Raw genomic sequence first — 14938 nt, 5'->3', positions numbered from 1 at the left:
AAAGAAGAATGTGTCAGAGAACACGAATGCCCACGCTCAAGCTTTGCAACGATAATAGAATGGATGGACGGAAAGACGGAAGGTCAAGGGTAACACTTAATGCCCCCGTCTCCTACGCTTGAGGCATAAAAAAAAATCTGTTGAAACTGATATACTCTCCCTTCCCTCTTAACAAAAATAATCTTCTGTATTATTCTCTACAGAATATCAAATTCAATAATAACAATATATTCATGTCTTCAACCAATTGGGAAGTTCATTTAAAGAATATTTCCCCCCTCCCATTCTAATTTATCAATATAGCATTGAAACCTTGAAATATTCAGGCTATATTATAATCTGATAAAACACATACAATGTATATATACAGACCAATTATCAGTATTTTGATTAACCATTTTTTTAAATAGAAATCAAACAATTCTATTTTTAACCCTTTTACTAAAATTGATTTTTCACCTGTGCTAGATATGACAGTTATATTAGATTCACCACACAACATAAAACTGTTTATATATTTTGATAAACAATGCATTATTAGAATAGGGCATCATTGTTACTATGAAAACTAAACAATGTAACATGACCTTTCTATGGCTTTTAAATTATGAATTTTTAATAATGACAATTGTAAGTTTCCAGGTATTTCCCAAATGATCAAGTGTTATTATCATGACTGAATAATGACAGCCTAGAATCTGAAGCATTTTTTACTTATATCTTACCAACGTGATAAGCATTAGGAATGTAAACATTCCGATATATGACATGTATGAATGAAATTGACTTAGAACATTGTGCATGAGGTTTACGTCTTGCTTTAAAATGTGCTGTGTCACATGCTTAATTTTACTGTTTTCAAAATCTACATTTACGTTCAAATTCTTAAATTCTCAGAAAATACAAGAAATGTATAATCAAAACATCTAAATAGAAAAATTATTCTAAAATCTTTTATTATGAGTTGCATTACTCAGCTAAAAAAAAAAAAGAAAAACGGGTTATTGTAAATATAAAATTCAAATTCTGGAAAAAAGAGAAAAAAATACCAATGTTGCGATTAATTTAATCATAAGATGACGAAAGACAGACATGATTACATTATTTGCATTAAAATACATTGTAGAGATGTGAGATTGAAGTCAAGGAGACAGCAAGCCAACCACACTAAACTTAAAAGACAACTAAGTGAGGGTGAATATACGGACTTCAACAATAAACAGATGTTTTGTCTCGGATCAATATGTGCTTTGGGTTGCTGTCTGTTAAATGTTTTCCTGATATCCCTTTTTTTTGCAAACTTTTCTCTTTTGAAAAAAAAAATTCCTCCTTTCATGCTTTTGAAAAAAATTGCATTCTTGTAAAAAATCTTTTTTTAGATCACATTCTCTTTTTTATAAATTCCCTACAATAGAACTTACCAAAATATTTCAAGGTCTCATCGATCTGTTCATTGGTCAGTTCTAGATCTGCATCGATCGGGATCAGTGGAGTCTGGATCCAGTCTTCGTTATCATAGCCGCAGAATTCAGTAATACTATCTGACCGTAAACGATATTTAGGAATCTGTTCCTCAATCAAACTTAATATTTCTACTTCTGGGAGATTTCCACTGCTACACAATTCTGGAAAGAAAAAAAATGTTTAATTCAGAATTAAATTATATTTATTATATTATATCTGATAAAAAAAATATTCCTCAAAGTCATCATGATCATGGTTACAGAATTCTGCAAAGACAAAAATTTCATCTCAGAATTATCATAGAAGCATTAAATTATATCTATTATTTTATATCTCATCAAAAAATATTCCTCGAAGGCATATACTGTCATCATGGTTACGGAATTCTGCCAAGAAAGTAATTTTGTCATTAAATTCTTCATGAATCTGATTAAACAATTTATATGTATGTAATGCCTTGTTCATGATTTTTTGTTAGGCATGAAGTCATAAAAAAATAAAAAACTGACCTGGTCAGAAGGACAATGACCAATGCTATATAGAGGTTAGGCCTGAAGATTAGATAGGATTTGCAATGCAACGTGCACATATGTACAAAAATTTACATTTTAAGTGAATGACCACTGTTATACGAGACCAGCTGGCACCTTTCCAATTTTTCTAGAAGTCTTTGAAAACTAAAGCATGTTATGTATTTTTTTCAAACGTTTATGAAAAAATCAATAAATTATTAGAAAAAAAATGAAGCAAGCATCTGGAAGAAAAGAAGCATCCCAGGACATAACTTAATGTGTATGTCAAGGCACCTGCTCTCTAAAATCTGCCACAATTGGTGCACTTTTTATTTGTTGATGTTCTTACCTATTTACAAAATTTAAATTGCAATGGAATAAAAAATTCTTATGATAATGTGTGAACATTAGGCAATTTTTGGGGAAATTCTATTGGAAATGAAATTTATTGAGTTTAAACTGACTTTCAGCATTATTGGCTTTATTTTGGTGGTTAGTTTTGATTGGTGAAGGGATCTAGATAGAATACCCAGAGAGAACCCAGTCCTTCAACAATTAAAATTTGTGTGAAATGCACCTGCCACATACAGGATTCAAACTCACATTATTTTGTAACCTCAGTGTTAAACTGGTGATGAAGCAGATGGACTACTAAGACCACACTGCGACCTAGGCCCTGCGTCATATCCAAATATTTTTGAAAAGTGTGAAATGACAAGAAAACACTTTGGAAAACACGTGACCAGAAACAGTCAACGTAAAATACACATTACAGGTCTGAGGATATTTCTTGAAAATTTATGGACATAACAGGAAGCCACCATTGGACCCAATATTTAAACACGGTTTGTACTAGCCTCTTTTAATTAACATTTGTTTCATATGTTGTAATGTAATAATGGTCATACATGTATCAATTCATAAAATACTCAGACTTTGTGCACAAAATTTGTGTGTATTTGAAAAACAGCAATCCTTGTGACAGTGTTGAGCAAATCAGAAAAGAAAACTTAGCAATGATTTAATTGAAAAGTAAAATGTATAAAAAATAATTGTTTTTATTTTTTCTTCTGACAAATAAATTGATAAAACAACCTAAGTTGGGCTCTTGCAGACCAAGATAGTTACAATTCAACATGGCCTTTCTGTGAACTTTAACCTGACCCACTTAACTTGTATAATTTGGCAATAGTACATGTAACTATGATAATTAGTTCTAATTCACAATTTTGCCCTTTTTTTGCTAGACATTTATTTATCTTACCGTTGAAAAACTAATAAAGTCTTAATTTTTCCAAGTCACTCTACACATTAAATTTCAAATTAATAAAATAAATTTAAATGAAGACAAACCCACTATCTGGTATACTATATATATATATATGTTATCAAGATATTGGCTTAATCAATGTAAGCTCGTCACTTTTGTAAACAAAACCTCATGCATGATATTAACGCTTTAAAGTTTTAATACATGTCCCCAATACTATACACGTATTATCAGTCCATGTATGACGTTTTTTGTGCAGGGACACACCTGCATGAGTAAATACAATATGAAATAAATCAATGCTGTTAAAAAGTTTTATTTAAAATTTGATAACAAAACAGATATATGTTTCAGTGTATGTTCACTGGTGTTTTAACATGTCTTTTGATTGAGTTAAGCCATTTCAATTGATATTTTATAGTGTGTCTTTCTATGTTGTGATGTTACACTATTGTTTCAAAAAAAGGGTGAAGGTTTGGTACCATTAAAAGATTTAAACCCGCTGCAATTGTTTGCACCTATCCTAAAGTCAGGAATCTGATGTTCAGTAGTTGTCGTTTGTTGATGTGGTTCATAAGTGTTGCTCGTTTCTCGTTTTTTATATAGATTAGACCGTTGGTTTTCCCGTTTGAATGGTTTTACACTAGTCATTTTTGGGGCCTTTTATAGCTTACTGTTCGGTGTGAGCCAAGGCTCCGTGTTGAAGACCGTACTTTGACCTATAATGGTTTACTTTTATAAATTTTGACTTGGATGAAGAGTTGTCTCATTGGCACTCATACCACATCTTCTTATATCTATGTGTTTGTTTACTATGTTGACAATTTAGAGTCGTTCCTTAATCTTTTTACCCAACAAGTACAGTATAACACAGCGTTACAGGCGAAAATCATTTGTGCTGTTGTTTTGATCTGAGAAGTCTGTAGGGTTTAGCTAGCTATAAAACCAGGTTTGATCTGAGTAGTCTGTTGAGTTTAACTAGCTATAAAACCAGGTTTGATCTGAGTAGTCTGTGGAGTTTAGCTAGCTATAAAACCAGGTTTGATCTGAGTAGTCTGTGGAGTTTAGCTAGCTATAAAACCAGGTTTGACACACCATTTTCTTTGGAAATGCCTATAACAAGTTGAGAATATGACAGTTGGTTTCCAGTCATTCTGTTGGTTAATAAAGTCAAGTACATATACTTCCCCTTTTTTAATTTTCAAGCCCCCCCCCCCCCCCCCCCCCCCCAAAAAAAAAAAGTTCAGTCAAGTAATTTTCAAATATCATTAGTTATACTCATACAGATGTTCCATAAATAAATTTGCATTCCAGCGCATTTTGGTCACTTCCTACATGAAAAAAGATCTGATATGGTGTGTGTGGTACATCTAATCACCACAAACCACAAAAGACCTGACCATATACAGAAGATTGAATACAACATATTTAAACTAACCTTAAAGATATATCAAAATGAGTCACATGTTTATCCTATCTACTGTGGTCAAAAGTATGAAGGAGGTAAATATTTATTTATATTTGTACATATATTTCTCCCACCAAATATTCATGTGCCTACACTAATTCAGGAACCTCACCAGTATAAAGTAAGGATATGTGGTATGATTGCCAATGACAACAGTATCCACCAGATACCAAATTATTTAGATGCTAGCAATTATAATATATGCTACTGTTATGCCTTCAACAATGAGCAAAATCCATACAGCATAGTAAAGGTATAAAAGACCAAGACATAACAAAATGTAAAACAATTCAAATGAGAAAATCAAAGGCCTTATAATTATGTGTGTACAAAACAACAAATAAAAAACAAATATGATATATAGTAGCAAACAACAACCACTGAATTTTAGGTTCTTGACTTGGAACTGGCACATACATTCTGGTAATGTGGCGGGATAAAACATGTTAGCAGGCACCCTACACCTCCCCTAAACCTTAAGAATATATCAAAAGTAATTTGTCTTCTGTTATTATAATCTTAAAATCTTAAAAGAAATAAAGGGTTCATAAAATTAAATTTTGATGATTAATCTCTATTATTCCCTGTTTAATCTCGCTGGTCGAGTGGTCTAAGTAGTCAAACTACTGTATCACTTGCCTGTCAACACTGAGGTTACGAGTTGAATCTTGCAAGTGGCAGATGCACTTGACTCCAATCTTAATTGACTTGGATTAAAATTTCTTATCGAAGGTCGGTGGTTGTCTCCAGGTAGTCCGGCTTCCTCCAACAACAAAAACTGACTGCCAGGACAAACCACTAGTGCTGAAAGTGGTGTTAACACCAATCAATCAATCTTGACGGGTAGCGTTTTTTTTTTGTTATTTAAAGTTAGTAAGATTTTCTGGATATTTCAGAGCTTGAAATTGTATAATGAGTCTCTACTGTTTAAGGCAGCTGTATGCTGTCCTCTTTCAGTAATTTTTGGAGTTACATGTAGGTTTTTCTGGCAGATTTTTTTGTCTTTTTTTGTTATTGGTTTGCTGTCTCATTAATGTTAACCCCACATCTCCTTTTATGTGACATAATCATCATTTTGGATGCACCGATGGCTATTTAACGTCCTGTGGCAAATTAAATGCATATTCAGGACGAGACCATAATAATTATGTGATATGAGTTTAAACCCTGCTCTATACAAGACCAACATGCTGAGCCAGATATTTTACGTGCTAGTTCACAACTAACCACCCAGGACATGTAGGGACAAATACCAATTTTCAAGTTGTTCATCATATTGGACAAATCACTAAAATCAAGCATCTGTATTTCTCTTTTTTTTTAAACTTTAAAGTCATTTGGATTTTTTTATCAACAAAATATTCCAATTTATGACTCTTCTGATAATTTCATGCTTATTTAGACATGTTAGAGCTGGTTCAGTTATCTCCCTTCTATTTAAAAAAACTTGATAAATGGGAGACAACTGTTGTTGTAAATATGTTTTTAATAGCTTTACCTTATTTAGTTCTTTCCCTTTTAACAAAAGTTTAAGAGTAAAAGAAAATATTTGTTCACATATTTTTATAAGTAATTAAAAAATTCATAATAATTTGATATATATATCTATGTCCCTAAGACCACAATTTAAACCATATTATGAGCAAAAAATATAAGATCATTAAGACCCTCAATTGTGTTAAGATAACAGATTTTATACAGATGTTTAATTTCTACTTTATTTCTGCAGAATGCCAATATACCTATACATTGATCATGAAATTGGGCCAAATCGATCAGCAAATTAAGATTGGTAGATATGCCTTTCTGGATTTATATCAAAAACATAGTTAAATCTTGATCTCTCTCCAGCTCCATGGAATGCATGTTATTTTAAAATTTACCTGAGGGCATACATGTACATGTATTTAAACATCCATAAATAACAGCTTAAGATTATTACCACTTGTCTTTCTATTATATAATTTAACCTTGGTAGGTCACATAACGTAAAAAGAAATATTTTATTGATATCAAGTTACACTACAGGTTTCAATGAGCAATTTTTAAATTATATTTTACAAATTAAAGGTTATAATCAAAAAGGGGGGTATTTGATATGAAGTTTAACACTCTAGGTATCAAAGTACAATTCTTATATATTCAATTTTATAATTACAGGTTATAAATTAAAAAGGGGGGCTATTTGATATCAAGTTAAACTCAATGAATCAATGAACAATTTTAAAATTAAATTTTACAACTAAAGGTTATAAACTAGAAGGGGGTATTAGATATCAAGTTTAACACTTTAGGTATCAATGTATAATTTTTATATTCAATTTTTCAATTGAAGGTTATGAATTAAAATGGAGTATTTGATTATCAAGTTAAACTTCAGGTGACAGTATATATACAATGTTTATATTTTATTTCAGAGTACTTGAAAAGTTATGGTCCAAAGGTTTTAACTTTAGACCACCAAAATGTTGCAAAGGACAAACAAAATTTTGGTGTTTTGCTGCAGAAATAGTAGTGAGGTCCAACAGATTTTCTTCAAGGACCACCAGGGAAAAAAGACTTCCAAGAACTCTGAAAGTTATAAATTAAAAGGGAGGAATTATGAACAGTATTTGAAATATTATGTTAATTCTAAGTTATTTAAAGATATTTGAAATACATCCTGGCAATGGGAAAGTTTACAGATAAGAGGTGATTTATGTTATAAATAAATACATGTACATGTAGCATAGAAGTGAATAAAATATCAAATATTATAAACAGAACCTTATAAAATTGTATTCAAGAATATTAAAAAAATTTCCTAACAGTGATGTAAAGCTGGATTTAATAGGGGATGAGCATTTGATATTCAGAAAGGGGAAGAGGGGGGTTAACAGATGAATTGGTTGCAATGTATGCTTTTTTAATTTCACTTTTTTACACAATTATATCCTACATTTTGTGTTGCAGAATATTCATTTTCATCCTATCTTGGACAAGATTTTGAACACAGGCTGAAATTTGCTGAATACAAGTTTTCTAAAAACAGGCCCATACTTTATCATGTTCTTATGACACAAATTATACATGTACATTATGTATTTTACACCTAGACTTGAAACAAAGTGATGTCAGATCTATACATGTATGCATGTATCACATCCTGTCATGCATATATTTACATATACATGTAAATGTATAAGTATGTCCTAATTATAAGTAATTACAATTATAATGAATGTATTTGTATACTGACCAAAAATTTTAAAATAATACTTCTTAGTTAGATGTGCTATGACTAGCTATAGTTATTCCAAAGGTCCGCTAGACATGCGTCCAGTAATAAATGGTTTGGTCCAGTTAAATGTCATCAATTACTGGACCAAATGACCAGTGTCGATATAAGAATTCAATGTTGTAATACTCACATTAATGTAAAAAACTGCTAAAACACTGATTGGTCCAGTACAAATTCTGGACCAAAAGACCACTGAGGTCCAAATAACCTTCGGAACCTCTGTATAATGACGTGAATTAAAGGGAAACTCCGCAAAAAAATGAAAAATTGATATTTTGTTCTTTAAGCATAAAAAACCACATGTTCATAAACAAAAACTTTTATTCTCTATGAAAAGAGATCAAAATCGATTTTTGAAATTCACTATCAGTTCTCGACATATCGCCATCTAAAAAGTCACGTGATATCTATAAACCACAAAGACAAAATGAATCAGGGATTTACCGACCGTGCGTTAAAAACTCCCATCATCAATCGGGGATTACCGTAGATGATCATCCATTGTGAAAATGACTTATCAAGCGTACGGTTGTTCTGTCCGACAAGGTTATGACAAAAGTCTAAATAGTTTTCCCAAACCCACAAAAAAAGAAAATAGTTATGATCTATAGCAAGCACAAGTTGATGTGTGAAGACCATTTTGAACAATCTTGTTTCGAGGGAGATTTGATGGTAATTATACTTTTTTCAATAACAAAATAACCTAGCAGTTCTGATAGCTATAGTTATCAAATCCTTATATGATAAGATCTCGTTGATTCAATAAAATATAGATTTGATGAGGAAGAAAAGTTTCAATTAAAAGAAAGACAAATGCAGTGTTCTTGTAACAATCACTGATTTACAAAAGATTCATTAGTATGCCTCTTTTATATAAAGTGCATTGGTTTATGTAAAGAATAGCTCCATATTTAGTCAAGATAATTTTTTTAATTAATAAAGTTATACGATAAATAACATTTTTAAATTATGATATTTAACGGATATTGACGGGGGGCAATGTTAGGAAGAGGTTCTATCTAAGACAACATATGTTGATATAGTATAATATTCCCAGGTTATAGAAATGTAAATATCGAAATATTGGACATGTCAATTTTTTATCAAAAAAAGTTTTTTAACTAATCTTTTAACTATATCAAATTGATACGGGATCAATTCGGAACAGTCACTTATATAGACACTTTACAGTTAAATGTGTGACCCTATCTGGTATGTTTGGGAAAAAATGTATATTTTTTTTCTTTTTAAATTTTATTTACGTTATCTTATTATATATATATATATATTTGGCTTCCTCCCGAGTTGATAATAGGTATGTCAGAATTATTGATAGATTTCGTGTCAGAGCGACACATTCAGTTAGTTATCTCAAGGACGTATATTAGATACACGTCCTTGGTTATTTCAGTGACATCCTGTCGACTAAAAATTCCTATTTCACAATATATTATACAGGTTCATGCATGGCTTCTTAATTGAGGTACCCGACGTGCACAGGTAACATTTATTGAACCACATATATTTGTGTTCGACGTTATTTATCTTGTGCGTGTTTGAAATTATAATTCCACCTGTTAATGAATGATGTTCTGATAATAATATTATCCACTATTTTTGCTGATAATAAGTTTAAAAATTTTATAAACATGATCTAAAAAAAAATTGTGAAATACATATACTGTTTTGTCATGATTCTGGACCCTTCTTTTGAAAAAAAAATTCTTCACGCAAATGCAAGCTTTTGACGATTGGCAAACATGCAGTATAAAGTAATGCAGCACTTATAAAAGTAATGCAGCACTTATAAAAGTAATGCAGCACTTATAGTCAGTATCAAATATTTATTTATTGACGATAAGAAAGCTCCTTCTATGTCTAATGTCCCTATCTTTATACGGATTAGAACGACAGGGGAAACAGACACTGTAAAGGAACGGAGAAAGAGTGGCATAGCGAAAAAAAATATCCGATTAGAGAAAATTATACTACATAGAGAATGATCGACGAAAAGGGTAATAGTTATTGTAAAGGAAAAGAGATAAAGAGAGGCATAGTAAAAAAATATTTGCTAGACAAAGTTACTGCTCGCTTTGATATTTTTATACAAAATCACACATCGTGTTCCAAATTGGTATTCACGTGCGCTAACTTGATGTGTTAAGTTTCTGCATAGCATGGTTAAAAATAATTAAGTACCCCATTTGTTATATCGTAGTGTCACTGTGTTTCTTTGTTCAATTTATTTAGTTTGTTAATGATTATGTAAATAAGAATAAATCTGTATAAAAACTTCATACCCGTTTAGTTATTGCCTGTAGGCGTTTGATTATTGTTACATTTAATATATATATAGAATCTTTCATACATTTTAAAGTAAAAGATGTGTGTCTGAGTCAAACGACATGAGAAGCCTGTATACTAGTACGACTCGAGTATAGCATGTAAAAATCCTACTCAATATGGTTGTATTGGAAATCTTTTCGTACAGATAGATAACTCATAGTCAGACATTTATGTAATATTTGCCACATGACGCTCATATTTCTTTCTACCATCATCATTTTATTCATTAAATATTGCTGTAAACATCGATGGTTCACACCCAAACCAAATGGGAGTAATATACATTTAGAGCTTCTCCGTGGTATACACTTGTCACAAATATATAGACGAAATTCGTTATTGAAGTGAATCTACATCTCACAAACACAATTTTTGAATTACGATTTTGAGTGAACACCCACCAAACCAATACAAAATGGCAAGATATAACCATGCAGGCATTTAGTTTTCGTCAGACACAAGATACAAGATAAATAATACGCTCATATTGCTTTCTACTATCATCATCTGCTTCATCAAATATTGCTGTTAACAACGATGGTCCGACGATAGGAACTCTTTTCCGATAGTGTTGACAACTATTCTTGTATGGTGATTCTGTTTTTCTGGGCAAGTGGTTGCCATGGCCTCCCCTGACCCAACAAACAAACAAACGATACGCTATTAGTCAACTTTGTCCTTTAGAAAGAACATCTGGAGCTCGTCTTCAACGGCGCTTATACCTCAGGAAAAGTATACTAGTACAGCTTGTTTCAAGGAGACGAACTGTTTTAAAATCGTCATTGTCAGCAATACATTACTTAGCTATGCCAATAATTACTACAATTACTATTTTGGATTAATGACGTCTACCTTGTAGAGTATTACACGAAATTATAATATAATATAAAAATGATTATATTTAATTTTCATATGTTCAAACCGTTAAAGACAATTAGAACACCTCATACAAAAAACAGATCTAAAGAAAAAAAAAGAAAATAAAAATTTCCAGACGGAATAAACAATTATTTTAATAGCTTAGATTTATAATGAATGAAATAAATGATAATTGGCATTCTTTTCACAAATAATTATTCTAAGAGATTGTTAGTTGAATTCATTATGTAGGAATGAAATTTCAAAAAGAAGATAAAAAATCATGCATGTTGTACTATTGTATTTTTTCAATAAAAACTTTTTAATTGCGATAGTTTTTTGATTGTTAGCATTTAAACATCGCCAGATTTAAATACAAGTTAAAGAATTCCGGTAAAGTAAATTAAACAGATGTACAATTATAAATTGGGAAATGTTAAATTAATTTTCTTTTAACTTCATATTTTAATTTTATGCTAATTGCATAGAGCGTAATCGAAAATTGTTCCATTTCAAAATACACTTCCGGAATTAAAAAAATTGAATGTTTATTTTCAATTAATTTATACATTTTAATTATTGTTTCTCTATTGTCATCGGGTATTTCAGCTTGGTGTATTAAACACGCTATACTCTTTCTGTTAATCCATTCAAAATGACAACATTCACACCTGCGTACGCTTGAATTCACACCTGGATTCGCCTGAGGCTTAATTGCTGCAAGGTAAAGTTCAAACGAATTCTCCTCAAATCGATAAATAAACAATGACTTTACAAAATAATGTACACACTCTGTTCACAAATATCTTGCCTTGAAATGGTTACCAAAGTTATAACGGTAAATAAAACGTAAAATATTTTCAGTTTAATATCAGTCAAAGTGTTCAACAGATATTTTATGAAAAAATCTCAACAATAATTTATGAAATTAATTCGAAAATATTTATATTTAGAAAACTTCATATAGGAAGTTTTATTCAATCAATACAAAACGGTACACACATATTCCTTTTCTTTCATTCTTATATTGTGGTTATTAACTACGACCAACGGTCATCTGTGCGCTTTTAATTATGTAAAATTCTGATAAGCAATTAAGACTTTAACAGATTTTATTTTTTCCCATGATTCAACAAATCGGTTTAAACGTCACAACCCAGTGACGTAGATCAACCAAAAAAGTTACAAATACTTAATTTTCTCCGTTATTAGAAAGAATATAAATTTAAAACTTTGTGAATGTGTTTTTTATGTTAAGATGAACATATTTATATGATAAGTAAAAAATCGCGGACTTTCCCTTTAAGTGTATTTATTTACCTCACTGTATATAACAAGAGTGCACACGCTGAAATGTCTGGTCTGCTTTAATGACAATTGATTTTATGTTAAATTTCGATGCAGACAAGACAAAAATATGACTCCTCTGATAAGAACATGATTAAGCATACATGGCGCCTGTTAAAATGTTTAAACCCGCTGCATTTGTATGCACCTGTCCTAAGTCAGGAGCCTGCTGTTCAGTGGTTGTTGTTTGTTGGATCAAACAAGATAGAGGTTTTACCATGTTTACAAATGAAGTAAAAGATATCAGTAGTATATTGTTTTTATGCAACATGTGTGTTATTGAATAAAATGGCAGGTGACGGTAACTGGTCCTCAATCAGTAGAATTTTGAAAAGTTGACAGGTTCAATTAAGTTATCCTAATTCCAGATCAGCATCATAAGTTAATATTTTTTCCAATAAACATGATAAAAGAAAAAGTAACTAACCTGTAAGGACTCCAATGTCCTTGGTATCATTTACCCAGCATTCCTCTTCTTTCGTTGTTTGGATTTCATCTTCCTGTGTAATGTTGGTAGCTGCAGTGGACGAATCAGCTGGTTCCAGCTTGACGAGTAGTTACTACCATTTACAAAAGGTTTTCTGTGTGTATGCAACTTACAAAAATAATTTTTATAACCTAAAAAAAGTAACATTATTTATCATTCTAAGATGAGAAGTCATGTATTACATGTATAAGCTTTGTACATTTGTATTTATTACATTACAATACATTATATTTTTTTGAAACTTTTTTAGATTTTTGGTATGGTGCGTACAGCAACATATTTGGTACAATGTTGTACATTTTTGTACATTCCATCTATCCCAGTAGAATCTATACAACATTATATCATGAAGACTGTTAGACATATTTTCCTTTATTAGCACTTGAATTGGTACAAATGTAGATTCTGCTACTGTAAAATGTTAGACCACCATGTCCACCAGGATATCATCAGCTAAGTAAGCAGACATTCAGAACATACTTTTTGTTTTATTCTCTGCTGATAAATAAGGAAGTTAATAAGAAACTAAGGTTCTAAATCCCTAACGGAATGACTTTATGACATTCTAGTGGGAGCTGATTTTTTGGGATTGACTTCATTTTGATCTGTTGAGCTACAAATGTTTGTGCGCGAAAATTCATTTTCAATTTTCACTTTCTAACACAATAACTTCCTGAATTTTGTGTTGCAGAATATTTATTTTTGGGGGCAAAGCTATTTATTTTCAGCTCTTATCAGGGCAGTTTCATTTTCAAAATCCCCCTCCCTATCGTACAAATGAAATGTTCTTCCCCCTTTACAAGAGTGACCTAAAATAAATTCACCTATACTTTAGTCAGAGCTACTCACCTTTTTTAAGCACCTCTGAAACTAACAAAACCTTTAAATAGACTTATTAAGAAGGGATATAGTTACGATACTGTTGTCAGGTCATTAAAGATTGCATATTTTGGCGTTAATATTGATTCACTTATAGGGTCTTTGCATCGGCACTAAACACATTTATTTAATAAAATGCTTCGCTGGGGCGCAGCTTGATACGACCGCAGAGGTCGAACCCTGAACAGTTGGGGCAAGTATGGACACAACATTCAAGCTTGATACAGCTCTGAATTTGGATTGTTATTAAATATTTGACACAGCATAGGTTTCTGACACAGAAAGAATGTGGTCTAAGAACTTGAATTTTTTTAATTTACCTATTATGGTCCAATGTTCAAAATCAAAATACATGGTTAGATTCAGCATATCAAAGAACACCATATATTCAATTTTTGTTAAAATCAAACAAAGTTTAATTTTGGACCCCAACTTGGACAAACTTGAAAACTGGGCCCATAATCAAAAATCTAAACACATGTTTAGATTCAGCATATCAAAGAACCCCAAGAATTCAATTTTTGCTAAAATCAAACTAAGTTTAATTTTGGACCCTTTGGACCTTAATGTAGACCAATTTAAAAAACGGGACTTAAAATTAAAAATCTAAATACACGGTTAGATTTGGAATATCAAAGAACCCCAATAATTCAATTTTTGATGAAATCAAACAAAGTTTAATTTTGGACCCTTTTGACCTCAATATGAACCAATTTGATAGCGGGGCCCACAAATAAAAATTCTAAATTCATGGTTAGATTCAGCATATCAAAGAACCCCATATATTCAATTTTTGTTGAAATCAAAAAAAGTTTAATTTTGGACCCCAACTTGGACCAACTTGAAAACTGGGCCCAAAATCAAAAATCTAAATACATGTTTAGATTCAGCATATCAAAGAACCCCAAGAATTCAATTTTTGTTAAAATCAAACTAAGTTTAATTTTGGACCCTTTGGACCTCAATGAAGACCAATTCAAAAAACGGGACCCAAATAAAAATCTAAAAACACGGTTAGATTTGGCAT

General features: G+C 31.2%; 1 protein-coding gene across 2 annotated transcripts in view; it reads right to left on the bottom strand.

The window, feature by feature from the left end:
• Window positions 1-14938, bottom strand: part of LOC127718448 (trafficking kinesin-binding protein 1-like) — a 78226-nt gene that overhangs the window by 57338 nt on the left and 5950 nt on the right. Inside the window, exons 2-3 of one of the 2 annotated variants that reach the window (XM_052224470.1) lie at window positions 12973-13163; window positions 1422-1625 (exon numbers count right to left, since the gene is read on the bottom strand). The gene's annotated coding sequence lies outside the window, so the exon portion shown is untranslated. Of the gene's footprint in view, window positions 1-1421; window positions 1626-3240; window positions 3330-12972; window positions 13164-14938 lie in introns of those variants that run through there. The other variant, XM_052224471.1, reaches the window with a different exon arrangement.

This window comes from Mytilus californianus, unplaced genomic scaffold (genome assembly GCF_021869535.1).
Source record: "Mytilus californianus isolate M0D057914Y unplaced genomic scaffold, xbMytCali1.0.p SCAF_10, whole genome shotgun sequence".
In the NCBI taxonomy this organism is placed as follows: domain Eukaryota; kingdom Metazoa; phylum Mollusca; class Bivalvia; order Mytilida; family Mytilidae; genus Mytilus; species Mytilus californianus.
Note: the sequence above shows the minus strand (reverse complement) of the source record. Positions and strands in the feature narration are given on the sequence as shown.